The sequence below is a fragment of the Lampetra planeri genome, chromosome 3 (assembly GCF_965212315.1).
Source record: "Lampetra planeri chromosome 3, kcLamPlan1.2.h2, whole genome shotgun sequence".
Taxonomy (NCBI): Eukaryota; Metazoa; Chordata; class Hyperoartia; order Petromyzontiformes; family Petromyzontidae; genus Lampetra; species Lampetra planeri.
This window is the reverse complement of record NC_136109.1, coordinates 2,384,706-2,397,481: the sequence shown is the minus strand read 5'-3', so window position 1 is coordinate 2,397,481 and position 12,776 is coordinate 2,384,706. Positions and strand designations below refer to the sequence as shown.

At 40.2% G+C, this 12,776-nt stretch overlaps 1 protein-coding gene across 1 annotated transcript in view; it reads left to right on the top strand.

Annotated features, from left to right (window-relative positions):
- Positions 1–4,154: 4,154 nt before the first annotated feature.
- Positions 4,155–12,776, top strand: part of LOC144734500 (uncharacterized) — a 30,243-nt gene continuing 21,621 nt past the window's right edge. The window contains exon 1 of the mRNA XM_078616725.1: positions 4,155–4,207. The gene's annotated coding sequence lies outside the window, so the exon portion shown is untranslated. The remainder of the gene's footprint in view (positions 4,208–12,776) is intronic.

The following is a 12,776-nucleotide window of genomic DNA, read 5'->3' as shown; positions in this document are numbered from 1 at the left end:
AGTCCTGGGCCTCGCATAGGTCGACTCAGCCTCACATGAGTATTTGGTGAGATGTGTAAACATTACCACTGGGAAGACAAAGGTGGTCGGGCATGGTTCTGGTCACCCACCCCCTCATGTGCTATGCCAACCTTCATAGGTGCTCGCCAACAGCACTTGCCTCAACAGTCTGTTGAGGCTATATGGGGGATATCTGTCTTTGTGGAATGGCTACATTTATCGCCCCCTTATTTATGTGATTAATATGGGGTCATGGACGAGTCTAACTTTTAAATGTGGGTCATCAACTCTGAAATGTTTCAGAAACATTTCTGTCAAAAGACCATGCGCTTAAAACAATGTTAATTTGAGTGAAGTGACTCAACTTAATTTTTTTAAAGAATCGTTTATAATCATGGGGTCTGTGATGCTGTACGGACCGATATATTTTACGACGGTTTTTATAAATAGCAACATGAAGTGCATTATTGTTAAATTTACTGGGTGTGGTAGTGCACTCACACAGCAGGGAGGAGACGTGGATCACACACACCTCAATGTGCTATTAAATTCCCAACCTGAATGATAAGCTGAAGCATAGCCAGGAGATGGCAGTACAACAAAGGTAATCGTGAGCTAGCTCTGCAATTTAAGTTTTTGTTCTCATCCAATGAGTGAGCTTTAATGTGTATTCCACTCCACGTCCACATGCAGGTACTCACTAAAAAAGTATTGGCCAATCATGCAGGACCCTCCTGCAAATAAGTATTGATATTTAATTACATGGTTTCTTATATAAGGGGCCACCCATTTAGTACGTACGCATGGAGGGGGGTTAAACCAAATGTGTACGCTTGCGTATGGGTTAGATAGTCCGGCGGTGGACTATCTGTTTGCTTAAACACGTTAATATTAGGGGCCGTCCATAAATCACGTCACGCGATTTTGGACGGCGTCACAAAAAGTCAGACCCCCCTCAAATATGACGTCACAAAGCTCTGACCCCCCCCCCCCCCAAAAATGCTTCAAATCGCTTTAATCTATTGTCATTGTAGTGCGTATTTAATGTGGCGCTGCACTCTGATGCTGTAGGAGAAAACATTTATTTAAAAAGTATATTTAATTAAGTAGAACGTGTTGTCTACATTTATTTAAAGTTGCGCATTTTGATGTGACGTCACATTTCTCAACCCCCCTCCCCCTCGTCACACACTGTCACAAATGTATGACCCCTCCCCCCCCCCCTAGGTGCGTGACGTCATTTATGGACGGCCCCTTATTAATCCTTGATCGTTTCTGCGTGGATTAAATTTCGGCCGTTCTATAGAATTTAGGTTGGGGAGGGGGGTGTAAAAAGTACGCGTGCGTACAGGGAGGGGGAGGGGTAAAGTTTTGACAGATTTTTGCGTACGTACTAAATGGATGGCTCCTAAATGCAAATAATAAAACAAACGTGTCAGTGCAATCGTAGCGCTATTACGCACGACATTTTTAATAATGGGATAATTGTATAAGAAAGTGCAATGTAGTGCACTGTACCTTAAGGTTATGGTTGTCAAATGTTGGGTGGGGACTTTAGTTGGCGGAAAAGACGATGAAAACCCTCAGCAATGTAAAACGTTCATCATCATTGTTACCCAACGTGTTCTTCACCTTCGCCCTGTGGATGATGCACATTCAAAACGTGTCTGTCAAGAGTCTTGCTGTGCTGTGTTCCACTGTGTGGATGCGGTGCCTTGCCCGTCTGCGCTGGGACCCTGCACCGCCACAGGGTGCTCCTGCAACCATCGTCCGTTCCCTTGAGCTGTCTTGGCCGCAGCACCCGTCCATGTACAGGCTTCTGACGAGCATTGCTTCCACTATTTGTCATCGGCGTGGGTATTGATTGATAACAGAAGCACCATTGATGACAATGCTTAACTTCACCTATCACAAGCATAAATATAGCCATCATCCCTATTATTCCGAGGATTATAACAACTAATAGTGTCTTCTTGGTTCTTTCGGTAAAGTCACGTAGAAGGGAAATAATAAAATAATAAAAATAAAACATAATAAAATAATTCTCACGACGTTTCGGCCACAACGCAAGCACCCGTCCTCATGTGAAGAACAGGTCTGTCGGAAAGACAGCGTCTGAATGAAACACCACCAGGCTTGGAGCGTATATTTAAGCTGGGTTGGAGGGGGAAGAGCGCCTTGACAAAATAATTTGCATATCAAGAGGAATTTATCATATTTATGGGAAATGCCCGTGCATTATGCAGAATTAGCAGCATCAAAGGGAGGGAGTAAGGTTAGCATTAATAAAGGGAAGGAACGTTAATAGTATGGAGCTGCAGCAACTAATATGCTTATAGACTATACATTGTAATATTACACTGTATTATTCTACCCACCCTACTGTATACCACACTGCTGTATATTCACTATACAATTACGATACTATATATTACCTTATACATTGTATTACACATTACACTTTTATACTATTTATTATTATACAATCTGCTATACACTATACCATTGACCGTCGCGTGAAAGGTACTAAGAGGAAGCAACGAAATATGTCAATGGGAGAGTGGCGAAAGGAGACTTGCAGCGGAGCAAAGAATCCATTCCCTGCGGAGAATAAAAGATATATAGTCAATACCAGTGAGTGGACTGCGGTCTGAAAGTCACCGTAAACGTGAACACAATCAGTTAAGATCCGAAATGGTTTATTACGTCCTTCCAATGATTGCTGAGCCAGAGTCCATCTTCTCGGTTGAAATTGTCTCTGTGTTTGTATATGTGGATCGCCTCATGAACGAATCTCTCATGGTAGCCAGATGGCTTGCAGAGAACCTCTGTCTTGGAGAAGTCAATGTCATGTGAGCCCACTGAATTGTAACAGTGATCTGCCACGGCTGAGGTGTTGGTCCTACCGTGTTTCACGTCTGCTTTATGTTCACGGATGCAGTCCGAGACATGTCGTTTGGTTTCTCCAATGTAACTGCTACCACTGAGGCAACTTAGTTTGTAGATGCCAGGGTACTGTATGTCTGGAACCACATCTTTTACAGACGGCACCAGATCACGGATTTTATGTATTGTGTTGAATCGGACCTGGATCTTGTGTTTAATCAGGATTTTGGAGATCTTTTTTGTGACCCCAGCAATGTAGGGTAAGGTGATGGTTTTGAAAGGCTCCTCAACAGGATCCTTCTTGATGGTTGGAGTGATGGCTTTGCAGATTGTGTAGTCGGAGTAACCATTAGCCTTAAGAGCTTGGCGTACGTGTTTGAGTTCACTGGCAATGTGTACCTGGTCGGAGATGCATTGGGCTCTATGGTATAGAGTCTTGATGAGGGAATTCTTCTGGGATGGATGGTGGTGGGAATCCGGTTTTAGGCAAGCATCCGTATGGGTGGCTTTCCTGTAGACAGAGTGGCTCATTGAACCGTCAGGTCTCCTTTTAATTAGGACATCCAAAAAGGGTAGCTTGCCATCTTTTTCGACTTCCATGGTGAATCTGATGGCTGGGTGTATGGAATTGATGTGGTCGAGGAATAGGTCTAGAGCAAGCCGGCCATGTGGCCAGATGACAAAAGTGTCATCTACGTACCTCTTCCATAAGGTCGGGCGTAGAGTGTCTCGCTATCAATGGTTTGCCTGTTATCCGCAGATGCAGTGGATATTAGGGTGGATGGAATGACCATCTGCAGCGTATGTCATGCTTCTTGTCCTCAAAATCACAAATAATAGGGAGGGCAATGCAAAACCATTTGTATTTTATCTGTAGATATCAGGAATAATCACAGATAAAACAGACCACATGGGTATTAAGAAACCGTGAGGAACAGGGACATTGATGAGAAGAGTTTGTGATGTAAATTAAAATGAAACATATGTTCAAAAGTATATGATGCAGATTTAATAATGCTATGGGTTATTGCCTCTATACTGCAACTCTGAAATGTCTATTTTGCCAAATATCAACCTGTGCAAAAACACATTCATGCGAACATGCTGTTTGTTTTAATGAATGATTATGTTATAAAGTTGAGTGAATTTTTATAATCACTAAAAAATATTGACCTAACCCATATGTGCTGGGTGGTTTCTTTCTTTTCTTTGTCGTTTTTCTGTGTGTTTCTGGTGGTGTGTTGATTAATTCTGATTTACCAGTGTGTTCTGTGGGAAGATGTTGAAAAAAAGCCTCTGCAGTCTGCCTCTCCACAGTGCTGTGAGTATTAATTATCTTGCATCTCAGATATCCTCACATAACAAAGGCGATTGTCACAGTACACATTTACAACAGACACACAATCATTAAATGTTATGTTTGCTGCTTTAAATTATTAATTTGCATGAATGAAACATGAAAATGGGAAGGTTAAGTTGCTGAAAAAGTGGCATTTTTTTTCATCGTCTTAAATGTTTTCCAAACTCCCTAATGACAGTCATTTCAAAATGGCAAGTGTAGATGGTTTTGACATACTGTCATCTCGTCAAATTTTCTTAGAAATGCCATTGGGTATCTTGGTAAGAAATCATTTACAGTCATTATGGAGACCTTAAATATATTTTAGATTTTATCGAAATATTACACATTCCCGAGCTGCAGTTGTTTTAAGCAAATGATTACATTTGGGTTTGCTGTTTTATAAAATAATACTCGTGTAATATATTGTTTTAAAATGTTGGTTTAAGCATTGGAAATAAAAATGCTCAGAGGGCTTGTGATTTTCAATATCTCATTATGTGGCCTTTTCCCATAAGCCCAGGCTTCCCAGTTGCTTTTCTACAACAGCCTCTAGCACACAGTGAAGAGACTCAATGAAATACAAATCAGTATTATCTTATCTTGTTCCACATGTTTTCGAATCGCTTGCATTTATTATTCAGCGCAGTAATATGCTCATTTGCCAAATATGTCGATAACACTTTTATAAAATAAAATAAATGTGGGCTGGCTAAGATAAAATGAAAATAATAAACATGAAGGCGAAACATTTAAGCCATGTAACATCCTGTGGTAGGGAAAAAACTATTTTTTCTTTCGATTTAAAGCTTTCGTGACTGCAGGGATTCATCTTCTTGGTTCTTTCGGTAAAGTCACGTAGAAGTAATAAAATATTATGTTTTATTTTTATTATTGTATTACTTCCCTTCTACGTGACTTTACCGAAAGAACCAAGAAGATATTTTTTCTTTGTTTAATATACGTTCATTATTTTTTAACAAGTCTTAATGCTCTGCCATTTCTTCTTGCTGTGATGTTCTCAAAGGTAGCATAGGGATCCAGTCTATTTAACAGCTCTGATATTAATTGTACCAGTGGAACAGAACGGCATGAATGCACTGATGGTTTACAGCGAAATATCGAATCTAATGTAACTTCCATATCACGTTATTGGTGCTAACTTTGACATGTTTTCAAATGTTTAAGATCGTCATAATATAACAACTTCTGTAGATACACAGTGCATGTGCTCTGGTGGGTGTGCAGAGTACTGCAGTTCGTTTCACAGGATGATGTGTGGCATAAATTTGTTTAAACTTAGTGTTTATTATTTGGTAAATCCATAACATGTAAGTATACACATCGCTGTATGCTTTGTAAGAACAAATATACATTACCTGCACACAATGTTACTCTTACTTGCTTCAGCCTGCCCACACACTCAGACCTCAGAGCCTATTGTGTGATATACATAAAAAACACATACTGTTTTCCTCTTACCACTGTACTGACAATGTGTTTCTGGCTGCTTCTGCTGTTACTGCTGCTGCACGACATGTGTCTCCATTGGCTGCTGAGAACATGCACTGCGGTCTGCAGTCCTATACATGTTGCACTCACAAATCCATAATGTTCAGTCTGATTACTCATGTGTCCTGAGTCTGACCCCACTAATATGTGTTTATTTTTTCCCCTTTACAGTAATAATTGAAATGGTCAAAGTATAGCACTACATGTGACATGTTTAAGAAGAAGAAAATAGAGCAGGAGACAAATCAGAACTTAATTACTTTAAAAAGAAAATCAGAACTTATACATTTACCTTAAAATATATTTAAATTACAAACTCATTGGCGTGCTAAGAACATCTGGCAGGAAAATACAGTTCTTTCTGTCTCGATATGCCAACCAATGAGCCTTTAGCTTTAGTAAATAGTGTTAGGAAATATATCTTGATAACTACGACCTTCAGATATGGTCCAAACTTCAAAGTGTCTCCTTGCTTAAATTAAGTTGGGGCAGTACTCGTCTCCGTAGGTGACCCTGAGCCAATGGTTGGATTTCCACGCCCATGTGGTGGTGGGAAATCTGTCCGTGTGGGACAAATACTGGTGAGGGATTATTTTTGCCAAGGAGATGCAAGACGCGTATTTGAGCTTACAACATGACATGGTGTGAAGCTGACGTGGTGTAATCTGGTCAGATAGCAATGAGCTGATAACGGTGAAATCCTGAGTGTGAATTCTTGATTAAAACCTGGGGCTCGAGTACCCAACCTGCTTATGCAATTCTTTAAATTGCCTAAGCTCAAAAACGGCATAACTCTGATTCCTTCATCAATCGGATACTTGCAATCGGTCTTAAGATAGGTGAGAATTTACGGGTGGTAAGAACCACTCGTAAATCCACCATTACTTTCTTTCATGGCTGCGTGGAAGGTGAGTGCTCCGTATTTACCTTGTGTTTGAGCAATTGTTGCTGTGTATTTGTATGTGGTTGTGTTTGAGGTGTGTACAGTGGGTGTGTTTTAAGCGGTTTCTGTTGTGTGTGGATATGTAATAAATAAGCGTTAACACATTTCTTGAATTGAGCAAGGTTATTTAAAGAAAATATACAATGGGAGGGAATTCTAAAGTCGAGTTGTACAAGGGAAGAAGCAGAAATAGAGAAGTTTTGTGACCTGCAGTGTGGTGAGTGGTTGACTGAGTGGGTGAGTTGGTGAGTGAGTGTGTATTTGTCGAGTGGTGGGTGAACACAGTGTTGATGAGGCAAAGCAGTCAGTTTGGTAGTCCGAGTCCTCAACATCGGTGGAGGAATCAACGAGTGAAGTTAACGGGAAGAGTAACCATGGTAGTAGTGATAGAAGAGTGATAAGGAGGTGAATGGTGAGTGAGTGGAGTGAATCAGTGAGTGTTTTATCATCAGTAAACCTGGCTGCTTTATACTGACTGCACATACTCCTACAGCTGATTGGCTGGGTGCAGTGGGAATGATAAAATCATTCCGAGCAACTGCGCTCATATGTGACTGAGCGTTACAATCTCACTCGGACATTAATGATTAATTTGAATTTTCTAACATTATTTCAGATCTCATGACAATTACAGCCTTAGAATTTAAGACCTATTTTATGAGCATATTTGGTACTCGGGCCCCAGGTTCTTTATGCACACCATAGTCCAGCTCTGGGGATTAAATATATTTTAGTTTCATTGCTATGAGATAAACGTGCTTCTGCCCATTCAATGGTACACCATCCAGTGTTGGAAGCGAGTCCTATAAAAGTGGCTTCTGTCATAATTCTATGTACATTATCTGGGATCTGTCCTCAAACAAGATTGACTCCTTGCTGTGAATATACCAATTAGAAATGTATTATTTTCAAATGAATAAAACTCAAATGGGCAATGAGGTGGTGCTTATATCCATTGCAGGCCTTGAGCCAGACGTGGAAATTCCACATTTGCAGGGTGAGGACCATTCTCTCCTTAACGTGATCACTATTAACCTCCCACACTGTGATACTTGTTGATTGACCAAGATTTGAAATTTCAACCTTTTGGGTTGAGTACGCTAAACACAGAACCAACTGGACACATTTTGGGATATAGTTGATTGAAAAACATTATTGTGTGTTTGAGATACTTGCTGTAAATATTATGTACCAATTGTCTATGTTATAGCACTGAGTTAGCATCATTGAGATCCATGTTTGTAATCCAGGCCTCTACTTCTCATAAAATTGGAATTTTAAGAAGAACTGGCAGTGTATACAGCCCATTCTCACCCATTATGGCACTGAAATAAAACACACATAGGTAGTTTTAATTGTTTAAACTTATTTCAGCTTACCCATGTTCGTAGGACTACCATCTATTCATAATGTATATCTAATTATTTGCATACAATAAACGATGTTCTGCATCATGATGAAGTGTTCTTTAGTATCAGAATAGAGGCCCATTCAATTGACACCTAAAAAGGTCATGTGGTCTAACTTGTGATTGTTTCTTGATGTACCACTGTACCTATTTAAGGAATTCTAAATTGGCATTTATATTATCTCATAACGACGTGACAAAGTCCAATAAGGTGTTTCGAATAAATATTGTTAGGTTTTTTAGAATAAACTTTAGTTTTGACTATTGAACATTCTGTTAGGGAAGAACGTAATTTAAAGTACACTGCTATGAACGCAACTGACACCTGTTATTGGGATATCTGCATTTACACCCAAGCATTAGTTTAGACTAGGGGTACAATTCATACACTCGAGGATTTTGCCAATGTGAAAAAACTGCCAGCAGAGTAGATGTTGCTAACTGCTACGTGAATTGTGTTAAATGTGCCACCATACCCACTCCACATCTGTGTTTAGGGCAATGCCCCCAGATTTAGCCTTACCCACTTTTAGTTCAATCCGCTGTGTGGACTGAGGAGACAGCCTTGCTATACTGTCACACAATTAAAACCACGGAACTTAGTGTGTGCTTGTAATGGTGGCAGATCAGTTCGGCACCCTGCATTACAAAGCCCAGTCAGTTAAATTCTTGGCCATCGATAACGTCCATGTCACGTGGTATTTGAGACTCTTTTAGCTCTCTCAGAGGTGAACTCGGAATGAATGAGCACCTGGTGTGGTATCAGTACGGGGGAGACAAAGATGGCCAGGCATGGGCCTGGCCTGTCCACTGCTTTGTGTGTTGTTAGTCACTTACCCCTTTGGTCTGTAAGGGTTCGTGTTTTTATCTGTTGTGTATGAGATGATGAGTGTGTTTCCTTGTGTCTTCTCTGTCGGTTATTAAATGTAGCTGCACATAGCCCCTATGGTCAGCTGCTATAAAAAGCAAAAATGCATCTAATTTGCCGACTTTGGAATATGTGCCACTGCTCAGCCAATCAAGTAATTCAGATACTAGATCGACACAGGGACAATCAAAAGTCATGGTTTTCTGTACACACATACACTCGGATAACGGAAAATGTAATCATGCAGCAATCCAGCTATTTCCTGCACACTAGTTGATCTCATGCTCCATCTCCATAGTGAAAGTCCTCTCACGCATATTTCGTCCTTTGGCTTCCACTCCTTCATTGACCTTCAACACCGCCCATCATGTACTTTATGCGTCAGTCTAATAATGGTATTTCTGTGTTCCGCGTTCTTCTTTCTGTCTGTCAGTGTAATTCCAAGCATGACCCTCTCCATGCTTTGCACACTTTTCCGTTTTTTTCCATTTCCTTTGGCAATGCCTATGTTTCTGATCCATATGCCATTGCAGGTAATATACACTGATTGAAATGTTCTCCATTCGGCACATAGGTATGTTGCATACGAATTAAGTTCAGTTTTCCAAAAGCACTCCTACTTTCTCTTTTCTCCACATCTTTATTGTATCACCATGAGCACAGTCTGCTATTCAAAAAACTTGTTACATGTGACTTTTCTCTTCTTATATTTATCTTGAGCTCAATCTTAAATCACTCACGCCAGCTCATTTCCATAGTTTGTTGGTTTTTGTTCCTCAGGGCTCGGTGATTGGCCCTATCCTGTTTTCTCAACAAACTAGGCATCTCTAACCTGCACTGACATTAACCTTTTTGCTGTTGAGACAGTCCTGATGACTTCTGCAAATGACATGGACGAGTTACAACAGCATCTACAACAAAACTATAATAATCTTCAACTTAATACCCTAAAACTTGTCCTCAATGCTAAAAAGACTGAAGTTATGTTAGACTCAAGCTGCCCCAAACATGTCTAGCCACCGATGCATATTTTGGCTCTGAACTTGCACCTTATTGAGCGGATTGACAATTTTAAATTATTATCCTGGACTCAAATTTGTATTTCAAGACCCACATTAACCACCTGGCCATCAAGATAAAATTCAAAATTGTCTTTCTATACAGAAACAAGCGCTGTATTCCACCTCGACTCGGTATGAATATTTAATGGCACCCTCCTACCCATATCTGATTATTGTGACACCATCTACTGCCTAGCTTATGAATCTAATTAAAAACATTTAATTACATTATACAACTGTGCTCTGCATGTTGCCCTTGACGCCCCCTACATAAATCATCATTGCAACCTGTACATTGGCTCAAATCAGTCCCCCCTGGATATTCAAAGAGACCACCACTGGCTTGTCTTCATCTTAAAGGCCCTTTTTAAAAATGACTTTATTGATGCAATGTGCGGGCCCATTACATCAAGTTTTGACGCACCTATACACTGTCAACAGAAGCTAAACCGGTTATGAAAAGCAGGGAAATGAAAGATGGGGAACGGGCATCCCTCTGAGTCCAGTTCCCGTCTAATCTGCAGTGGTTCTACCCCTTATCCTCGGTCCCTGTCTCCCGACCATCCATCCTGCTAACTTATTTCCGATGGTGTATAAAGGAGGGACCATCTGGCATTGCCTCACAGCCTCAGAAGTGCCTCCTTATTCCTACAAAAAAATGTTAACACTGTTTGGTAAAACGTATTCACGCATTGTTGCTCCATGTTCCTGGAATACCCTGGCCACTCATCTACAACTTAGTTCCCTCACTTCACTCCCCCTCTTTATGACCCGATCAGACCAAAAGAAGAGATTACTTGCATATGTAACCAACTTTTGCGACACCTTTTGCTCTTGCATTATGCTTGTTCTGTCATTCTTTTGATTAGCTTGTGTTTATGCCACTATAATACAAACATATGGAGCTTACTTGCACATGTCCCTTATTGTTTCTGGTGCATCTTGCTCTGACATTGTGTTTGCACTGTTTCTTTCAATGTCTGTGTGTTGTTGTTTACGACTGTTTGTTAGTTGTGCAATATTCCTGAAAGATCACTTACTCGTTCTTTGAAATATCGATGTTGGTTTTGTTGCTGAGGTGCTCACGTACCATGGAACTCCCTTGTAAAATTTCCAAAAATAATTGTCCGACATACCTGTAATGTGGTATTTTAAATGACATAATCAATTTATACTACTTAAAAGATATGTAAAAGAAAACCCACTCATCTGCTACTTCTTCCTTATCTCCTTCACCTCATATTATATAAATGTGAACATTTGGATAACAAATTCTGTTTCCATATATAATTAACAATTACATTATACAGGCAGATCCGCTTCGCACTCAATTTGCATTCCTGGAGAAGTGAGTACAAATCGAATTGGCGCTAAAAATGGTCAGTATACCATTGTGTATATATAGGGATGCGTTCCTGTCAGCGTTATTCCTTTCATATGTCATGGGCCCTCCCTTGCCAGTATAAAAATATAAGAATATGTTTTACCCTTTCTGGCAAAAAAATAGGTGTTAAGATGTTAAAACACCAAACTGAAACCTTTTGCAAGTAATCATGTCTGCATTAACCACGTATACTTGTGGTGAACATGCAAACAAGAACACATTCCACTGTAGCGGTGGGAGACGAGTTGTAGGAGCTGCTGCGCTACCAGTCCGGGTCATTCTCAGAGAAGAGCCCCAGGACCTCCGTGATCTGAGTGACGCCCTCAGGCTAAATCTCTGTGGCGAGGTTTCTTTTAGGTGGAGCCTGAGACTCTCTATTGGTCTCTCAACTGGCTAACACTTAACACATTTTCGATACATTGTTTTTTAATTGTGACCATGAATTGTGCCAATCGAATCACGGGGGGTGGGGTCTGTAAGTCGCTATCATTGGCTTAGAGCGACGTAGTCTGAACCAGCACTCCTGCATTTCCTCGCTTGTGAGCGCTTTATAGATTTTTTTAAATTACATTTTTAAGTAAATGTTTTCTCCGGGCCAAAGAGCACGATAATAAATTAGCATTCTACAGGGTCACGCTCAGCGAGGTCTGCCTGTATTGACAGCCCTTTGTTAACAAATTCACTGCTCAATGAAGGTTTGCACATGCCACGTTTTGTCTTAAGGATCGTTTGATCATTCTTCACCATACTGAGCAGTGTGGGTTGGTGAAAACGGGAGACCAGAACATATTCAGATATCACTTGCCACTAATGTTATCCATGAAGGACATCTGGTGATTCTGGATGTAATTTACAGCAAAATGCCATGCAATTTTTTTTAGAAAATTGCATGCTTTCCTACATTCCAGTTTGCTGAAGAAAAAAACTAATCAATTGGCATATTTGCCCATGTGACAATTTGATTTCATTGGCTCTGTAAAATTTCAGAGAGTGTATCTGAAAATGTACATTATACCTAAGCTAAACTCAACTATTTTTATTCTTTGGTTCTTTTGGTAAAGTCACGTAGAAAGAAAATAAAATAAATAATAGAATACGATGTTCGATTGCAACACACGCAACCGTCATCAGATGTGAATGTAAGCTCGGAGAGAGACAAACACAGACACGAAGAGAGACACACAGAGAGAGAGACACACACACACTTAACTTCAAATTTAGCAATCTTTGGAAGAACGTATTCAGCCAGGTAAAGTTTTAACTGTTGTGTTAGCCGACTCTCTATGTTGCATTGCATTACATTTATAAATTTACTAGGTTTGTTTTCTCAAACTTCCAATTTATCTCTCCCTCCCGTTCTCATTGACATGCTAAC